Consider the following 9,118-nt stretch of genomic DNA (forward strand, 5'->3'; position numbering starts at 1 on the left):
ACAGAATGATGGACTGGGTATTAGGACTATCTTGTACCTCACTTGTACAATTAGGAATAAGTATGCTCTAATTGTATTTTGAGAGAAAAGTTTTACTTTAACAGGAAGAGTGATATGTAGGAGGAGCTAAGTGGGAAGGAGTACTGAGAGGAAGAGATAGAACAAGGAGAGAAGATGAAGAAGAGGAGAAGCTAGGTGATGAGAGAGAGAAAGAGAGAGGGGGCATGGAGGCAGATGTTCACATGTCTCCACCAGTCAAAGATAGTTTTTATATCTAGGTTGGGTATTGGGTTACGCTTCTGATTGAGCATTACCAAACTAATAAATCCTTTGATTAACATTAAAAAAAAATCGTATAAAAGCAAAAAGGAAAGGGGGGGCATGGGTCAGGGTTGTTCTAGGGAGGGGAAATGTGGAAAGGGGATGGCATCTTAAATGTAAATAAAATATAAAATAAAAAAAGGAAAAAAACCCAAAAAGCTAAATAATAAACAAATCTTTAAAAATAAAAAAATAAGTTAATAAAAATATTTTTTAATTAATAAAAAAAAGAATGGATTAATTTGCATTCTTCTACATGCTGAACTCCAGTTGAACCAGCACCATTTGTTGAAAATGCTGGTTTTTTTTCCACTGGATGGTTTTAGCTCCTTTGTCAAAGATCAAGTGATCATAGGTGTGTAGGTTCATTTCTGGATCTTCAATTCTATTCCATTGATCTTCCTGCCTGTCTCTCTACGTGATGTAATTTTTAATCACTATTGCTCTGTAGTACAGTTTGAGGTCAGAGACGGTGATTCCCCCAGAAGTTCTTTCATTTTTGAGAATAGTTTTCAATATCCTGTGTTTTTTGTTATTCCAAATGAATTTGCAAATTGCTCTTTCTATCTCTATGAAGAATTGATTTGGAATTTTGATGGGGATTGCATTGAATCTATAGATTGCTTTTGGCAAGATGGCCATTTTTACTAAATACTGCCAATCCACGAGCATGGGAGATCTTTCCATCTTCTGATATCTTCTTCAATTTCTTTCTTTAGAGACTTGACGTTTTGTAATAAAGAACACACATTGTGTTTACTCAATGAGAAGTGGATATCATAGAAAAGCTCAGAATACCCATGATTCAACTCACAGACCATATGAAGCTCAAGAAGAAGGAAGACCAAGGTGTGGATGCATCAGTACTACTTAAGGGGGAACAAAATAATCAAAGTATGTAGAGGGAGAGAGGGAGCAACCTGGGAGAGAGAGACAAGGGGGAGGGAAGAAGCTGGGGTCAGATGTGGGTGTTAAAGAGGGAGAAGTACAGAGGGTCAAGAGTTGCATGGAGGTGTGTAGCAGTAGGGGATGGGGAATTGAGGTAGCCACTAGAGAGTTCCAGTTGCCAGAAAAGCAAGAGGTTCCCAGAACCCAAAAAGGATGACATTATCTTAAATGCTCAAGAAAGGGGAGAGACAACCTGCAGAGAGCATATCCAGAGGTTAGACATGGCCCCTGGTTGAGTCTAGTGATGGGGCCACCCACCCATCTCAAACATATTTACCCAGAATTGCTCCTGTCTATGGCAAATGTGTGGACAAGGAGTGGAGAAAGACTGGAGGAAAAGCCATCCAGAGACTGCCCCACCTAGGGATCCATTCCATCTGCAGATACAAAACCCAGACACTATTACTAATGTAATAGTAGGGCTTGCTGACAAGAACCTGTTATAGCTGTTTCTGAGAAGCTCTGGCAGAGCCTGACTACCTCAGATGGAGATGTTTGCAGCCAACCATCGAGCTGAGCATGAGGATCCCAATGGATGATTAGGAGAAGGACTAAAGGAGCTGAAGGGGTTTGCAACCTCATAAGAAGAACAACAATATTAACCAATCAATATCCCCCTCCCCAGATTCCTGAGATCTCTCAGACACTGAGCCCAAAGCAAGGCAGCATACAGGAGCTTGTCCAAGGCCCTGACACATATACAGCAGAGGACTGCCTGCTCTGGCCTCAGTGGGAGAAGACTCAAGAGACTTAAAGCCCAGGGAGTGGGAAGGCATAGTGCTGGAGGATATCCTCTTTGAGATGCAGGGAGGAAGAATGGAATGAGGAACTCTGGGAGGGTGATCCAGGAGGTGGGTAATGACTGGACTAGAAATTAAAAAAAAGCTAGTAGTAATATTGTTGTCCAGTGTTCATTTAGGGCCTAACTGAAGTCCTGACTGATCTGAAAGAATGGATGATCAAAGGTCATCAGTGATTAGCAGCCTTTCCAGGACATTTTCTGAAAACAAGTCTGAGGTAACAGCCATTTGAGTCTGGATCAGGCATCCCAGCATCTGTTAGGAGCCGCAGTGAGCGTGTCAGCATTCGCCATTCCAAGATGGCACAGACATCGTGTCCTCTCTATTAGTAAACAACTAACTGCACAGGTGCAAAAAGGCAAAAGCGTGCCAAAAGTCACTGCCCATCCCGGGGCGTATTATGGGTAATGAGTGAACAGCCAATCAGAAGTGAATACGTCACTCTAGAGTGTATTTAAGCAGAGCCTCTTCCTGTCTTTTCAGTCTTTCCGCCTCTGTTTATACGAATAAAGCCTCGCTGTGGTAATACCCGAATATTGCCTCACGCGTCCTTATTCATGGGCTAAAGGGGACACGGGAGGCGTGCGGAACATCTGGCGCCAAAAACCCGGGAATTTCAAGGCGCTGTGGAAGGCCCCCTGAAACTCGGGACGGGTTAAAAGACTACAGGATCGAGGTACACCTCTGGAAGGTATGTCTAGGGTAGAAGCCTTCGTTGCGGGTGGATATTCACCCATTGCCTCGCTACAGTAGTTGGCCTCTTGCTTGTGTTTTCGCTGTTAGCTTATTTATGTTGTGAGGATTCAGCCAACAGCACAGCTATTAGGGCAAGTCAAGAGGTTGCAAGAGAGGTCCGTTCCAGGCTATCAGAACCAGAGCGTGTTAGCCGGCATCAGGCCCAAGGGCCTGGGGATCAAGCCAGAGAGCCTAGGGAGACAGAGTACTCAAAAGGAACAAGGGCTACTGCAGAGCTCATTAAGCTTAAGGACCCTTCACCGGCGGGTGAAGAGAGAGTGGAGGACAAAAGGACCCTCCTTTATGACAGAATCTTTGGGGAACCATCTGCGCTCTGCTACCTGTGGCGGCTTGCAGCCCGGCAGAGCGAGAGCAAGAGAGCGTGGCGCGAAAGACAGGCAGAGGAGGGAGACAGTTTGCTCTGGGAAGTGGCCTTCCAGCAGTGGGCATACGGGGAGTGCCCTGCGAGCTCAGAGCAAGCAATGCCAGTGATAAAACAGATGATCTTTGAAAATACCACAGCTGAATGCCGTGCAGCCATTGTCCCTCATAGGAACAGGAGGCTACAAGATTGGCTGAGGGCCTGTTGTGGCCCGGGGAAGGGAGATGTTTGTGCTTATTCCACAGGTGAAAACAATTCAATTTGGGTCTCTACGCAGCTGGTTTAGATCGTGAAGAAGGAAGCCAGATTGCAAGATGACGACCCTGATTCTTCTGATACTGACGTTCGATTTGGTGATAAGTATACCACTATGGGACATAGTTAGATCTTGGCCTGTTCCCTTGCCAGTACATTCAAATGTTGCAGCGCTGCCATTGTTTACAGCTATTGAGTGTTACTTGGTTGCCCCGGCCTCAGGCGCATCCACCAACAGCCTGGGTCATAAATGCTACAAGTTTTCCATTAAATTTTACACTTTGTTTTGTGACAGCAAAACTTTACAGCATAAAGGTAATCTACTTGGTGTTGATTTTAGATAGAGAAAAGATACAACACGTGTCTTTTAAGGTTTACAGTTTAAATTTAAGGTTCAAAGTTAAAGCCAAAATGCACAATTCGGCCTAGCCAAGCGTCAGAGAGCAGGCAGAGGGAGGTTAAGCGCATTTACATTTGAATTAAGACAATGCAGACTGAGTTACAGAAGCCCAGGTGCTAAACATTCCTTTGGTTCTGGGTCTTTAGACCAGGCCCTAGAAATGTGCTTACCAGAATTTGTCTCTTGTCTTCATTGTTTCTTGTGAGAAGAAGGATAAATCTAAGACCCAAAGACTTTACAACAGTCTGTGGGCTAAAAGTTATGATTATGCTGGAGGCATTAAAATTATGTCTACTTCTCTCCATGAGTATAACTGTACCTGCTGATAAAATATGGTTCAAATTGTTTTAATTCCTTTATATTTAAAGTTGTTAAAAATGAGATACTTTGGATTCCTTTAATATATGTAACAATTATTAGAGAATAAGGTTGGCTTTTATCCAATATATTCATTGGAGAAAAAAGATTGGTTATTAAATTAATCCAAAATAAAGTTCAAATTTAAGATTTATACAGCCTAACTTGCCTATTCCAGCTGCCATTTCAGTAAATGCTTATATAAAAGATGTTTTATACCTTCCCTTTACATTTCTGGTAAAGGTGAAAGGTTTACAGGCAGTAAATTTATTCATAATTTTTAAGAGCCCATGAAGTGATATTTGTTAAAAAATATTTGCTTCAGAAAATGGTTAATTGTTTTACATTTTATATATACAAATATTGTTGCTGCTTTAATACAAAAAATTAAGAGGTTAAATCTTTTGGTGTGTATAATTCATTGTGTGATACTTTATTAGTGGATTTCTCTAAAAAGGTTTTTTCTGCAAGCCATTGCTCCAATATAACGAGCTTTAAAAATTTTTAGAGTACTTGTTACTCCAAAAAAAAGGATTCAAAGACAGTGTCTTTCAATATTTGAGACCTCAGTGATATCCTAATCAGATGGGGCTAGAGAGATGGCTCAGCCTTTAAAGGCTAGACTTTTAAAATATAAAAGCTGAACGCCCAGCAACCACATGGTGGCTTACAACCATTTGTGGTGGGGATCTAACGCCATCTTCTGGCTTGTGAGTGTACATACAAAAAGAAAATGGTTTACTTTTAATCTTGATTTGCTCTTAGTGATTTTTAAAAGTTGTTAAGAGATATTATTTGGCTAAAACCTCATCTTAAGCTTACCATAGGAGGATTTAAACCTCTGTTTGATATTTTCAAAGGGATGCAAGTCCTAAAATTTACTATGCATGCAGACCATAGAAAAGATATTTGCTATATTTACTATATTTACAGATGCCTCATCTATTGAGAAGACAGTATATGTAATTAAATCATATGTATATTTTCTTGAGTTTACCCTGCTTCAACACAATTAAATTATGTGTTGTAGCCACTGTTTAGAATGTTAAAAAGGGTGTATCTGCCTTTGTCTTATTAAATGATATATTTCATGAAGTACAAAATGTTTTAGCTACAAGATCTAATATCTCTAGCCATTTGAATAACATTAAAATTAGTAAGGTGTTTAGGAATACATCTACACAACCGGTGTCGGTGTGTGTGGACCCTCCATTTTTCTTTATCTTATCCAACTTTCAAAATAATTCTGATATCTTGGATTGTAAGAATGTTACATGCCTTTTAGCACAATGTTGGAATGGATCACTAGACCTAGCCATGGTTAATCAAGTTACAGCAGCTACTGTTGTTAGTCAAATCTCAGAAAAGACTTCTGAGGCTTTGACCATTTTACAGAAAGTGGATGCATATCAGATATCCTGTTGGTCAATCAGAGAGTTGATTTGCTCCAAGCCCATGTGGAGCAGCTCACGGATGTGGTTCAAATGAGCTGTGTGTCAGCAACCCCACATCTAGGTATTACACCTCTGAGATTTGTGAATGATACATTTGTTCAAAGCCATAATCTTTCTGCTTATTTAAAAGGGAAGTGAACTGGGAAGTTGGACCAGGTGCAGCAGCAATTGCAGATCCGGATCTTGAGCCTTGATGGAGCACGAATGGACCCTGTTTCCCTTGGCGATTGTACTTCTTGAATTTCTTCTGCCTTTTTCTTTCTTTCTTAAAGGGTGGGGATAGGCCTGTTTGGTGCAGCCTTATGTTGTGGATTCGTGTTCATGATGGTTGGTCTGTAAGCTCAAAGCCCAACAAAAACGTGACAAGGCCGCTATTGCCCAAGCACTCGCAGCCTTGGAACAAGGATCTCCCCCTGAAATTTGACTATCTAGACTAAGAAAGTAGCCGATGACTGAGACCCTCAGTCGATGCACCCCAAGGGTTCAGCCCATTGCACTGGGTTGATGAGAGGTCTAAGTCCAGCCAGCCCTTGCCTAAATAGCTGTGGTACCTGGATAGTAGGTTGACAGCCCTTGCACTCCTGGGAGCTATACTCCATTGCACAGGGACGAGTGTCAATTCCTCTTTACATCCCCTTAGCCCTTGCACCAGGAGGACTTGTTTCCATTACACCTGGTAGGGTAAGGGAGAATCTTCGGGCTGTAAGCTCTTAATTGCTTATTCCCCCAGGTTGGAGTTTGCTTGATCGGGCTTAAGTTCGAATCTGAGTTGGTGCTGTGTTTAATAGGCAAAAGGCTGGTCCATATTAATAATTTAAAAAGGGGGAGATGTTAGGAGCCGCAGTGAGCATGTCAACATTCGCCATTCCAAGATGGCGCAGACATCGTGTCCTCTCTATTAGTAAACAACTAACTGCGCAGGTGCAAAAAGGCAAAAGCGGGCCAAAAGTCACTGCACATCCCAGGGCGTATTATGGGTAATGAGTGAACACCCAATCAGAAGTGAATACGTCACTCTAGGGTGTATTTAAGCAGAGCCTCTTCCTGTCTTTTCCGTCTTTCCGCTTCTGCTTGTACAAGTAAAGTCTGTTGTAGTAATCACCCTAATATTGCCTCACGTGTCCTTATTCGCGGGCGAAAGGGGACACGGGAGGCGCGCGGGACAAGCATCCTTGAGGGTGGATCTTGCCAGGGCTACTTTCTTGGACTTTCATTCTGCAATGTACAAACCTTACAAGGAATATATGGTTGATATATATATATTTGTATAGAATGTGTAGTGTGTACAGATCAGTTAAGGATGATCTTCCTTTGAGTAGATGAAAGACAAGTATCTTTCTTTAGAAGTTAGTTTGACCATATAATCAAATTGCAATATAAGTCTCCATACAATGTCATATGTAAGAATGCCATGATGAATGTCAAGGACTTTCTAGCCAACAACATCCACTGGTTATGTATAGCTGAAACTCAGGTAGAGACATTTTTATATCTCAGTCAGTTTCAGGGCTATTCCTATGTAGATGGATCAGCAAATCATGTTATCTGTCCTATTGGATAGTCCTGATTTCTTTTTTTCTGTCTTCAGCCAAGATCTTTGATCTCTCTCTCTCTCTCTCTCTCTCTCTCTCTCTCTCTCTCTCTCTCTCTCTCTGCCACTATCAACTCTGATTTTTATCAGGTTCAAAAGAACCTATAATTTTCCTTTTCCTGTATGAACGTATGCAAAGCTTCTTCCCCAGTGTAACACATTTTCTGCTCTCCATTTTGAGGCTAACATATCTTTGAAATAAACAAGCTGATACAACTCAGCAGGTGTTTTTCCCTAGAATCCAATGTTTCTCCATAGCCACTGATTTTTGTTTATTAGCATTAAGGATATTTAAAGTCAATAAAGCATTATGTAATTTATCTTCGGAGGTCCTTCATACCTTTGCCTGTTTATTAGGCATTTCTTTCAACAATTGTTTGTCTTCTTGGATTGTGTGATAGTCCTGTGATATGTTTTATAATATAATGTGTAAATTAAAAAATTCATTAGAGAAATATGCTGGAGTATTGTCAGTCTTGATTTGTCTAAGGATATCAATAATTGTAATAACTTCTAATAGATGAGTAATAACAGAATCAGTTCTTTCAGAGCTCAAAACTGTTGATCATTGAAATTCTGAATATATGTCTATAGTATGGAGAAATATTTCAGTTTACCAAGCTTTTTAAGATGCAACACATTTATTTGTTAAACTTCATTTCTGTGAGTACCTTTAGGGTTACTTCCTGCAGGCAATGGAGTTTGATTATATAAAAAACAAGTAGGATATTTCCTTATAATTTCCTTGGCTTGTTGCCAAGTGATAGAGAATTCTTTCTTTAAACCTTTGGTATTATCATGGTGTTTTAAAATATGAAATTCTGAGGCTTCAAGCATGCTTCCTATCAATAGCTGATCAATTTCATCATTACTGTGTGCTAGAAGGCTTATTGGACCAATATGGCTCCTGATATGTGTTATATACAATGTATGGCTTTCTATTTCTGATCACTCATTGCAGTTGAATAGTCAGTGAAGTGAGTTTGGAATCACCCTGAACTACATCAGCAGTTTCTATATGCAAAACAGCTCTTTCTATATATTTAGAGTCACTTACTATATTACTGGATACTTGAAAATGTAATAACACTATAATGATTGTATATAATTCTGATTTTTGAACTGAATTATAAGAACTTTCAACTATCTTAGTTATATCATGTGATTCATACTCTACCTGTTCTGATTTACTTTTATCAGTGTAACATGTCAGGGTTCCAGCAATTGGAGTTATTTTTAGTGCATGAGGGAGAAGCCAATTAGTTCTTTTTATCAAGTGAATTTGCTTTCTTTTTGAATATTTGTTGTTAATTACTCCCCCCCAAATCACTGCAAGTTTTTTGTCATTGTTGATCTTATGTCCATAATGAGGTAATTTCAGCATTAATAAAAGGTACCATAAACTGAGCTGGATCTATTCCAGCTAATTGACAAAGTCTCATTTTTCCCTTTTAGCACCAATAAAGACAACTTTTCTTTTTTATTTGATATTTTATTTATTTATATTTCAGATGTTATCCCCTTTCCCCATTCTCCCTACCCCCATTAATTGCCTATCCCATGCCTCCTCCTCCATTTTGCCTTTATACTGTTTAAATTACATGCAAGTATTAAGGTCAGTTATAGGTTGAGAAACTAGCAATACAATAGATGCAAATAGTCAAGGGACAAACAAAATAATAAACACAGATAATCAGTGAACACACAAGACAATAAACAGAGTCCCCTGATCACTCCTGTGATCACTAATTCTAAGGGCTTATCAGGCTGACCAAAATATCTGAGCCTACTTCCCTGTCCTACCAAAAAGTCATTTTGATGCCTGAAGCCTACTTCTTTGTTCTAGCTTAAGGTTTAGATTCCTGCCTATAATTA

General features: G+C 39.9%; 1 long non-coding RNA gene across 1 annotated transcript; it reads left to right on the plus strand.

The window, feature by feature from the left end:
* Positions 1-525: 525 nt before the first annotated feature.
* On the plus strand, positions 526-8,724 carry LOC143441493 (uncharacterized). Its single transcript, XR_013108970.1, has 2 exons — positions 526-1,170; positions 2,553-8,724. It is a non-coding gene; the product is annotated as an uncharacterized LOC143441493 (long non-coding RNA).
* The last annotated feature ends 394 nt before the right edge of the window (positions 8,725-9,118 follow it).

This window comes from Arvicanthis niloticus, chromosome 1 (genome assembly GCF_011762505.2).
Source record: "Arvicanthis niloticus isolate mArvNil1 chromosome 1, mArvNil1.pat.X, whole genome shotgun sequence".
Lineage (NCBI taxonomy): Eukaryota > Metazoa > Chordata > Mammalia > Rodentia > Muridae > Arvicanthis > Arvicanthis niloticus.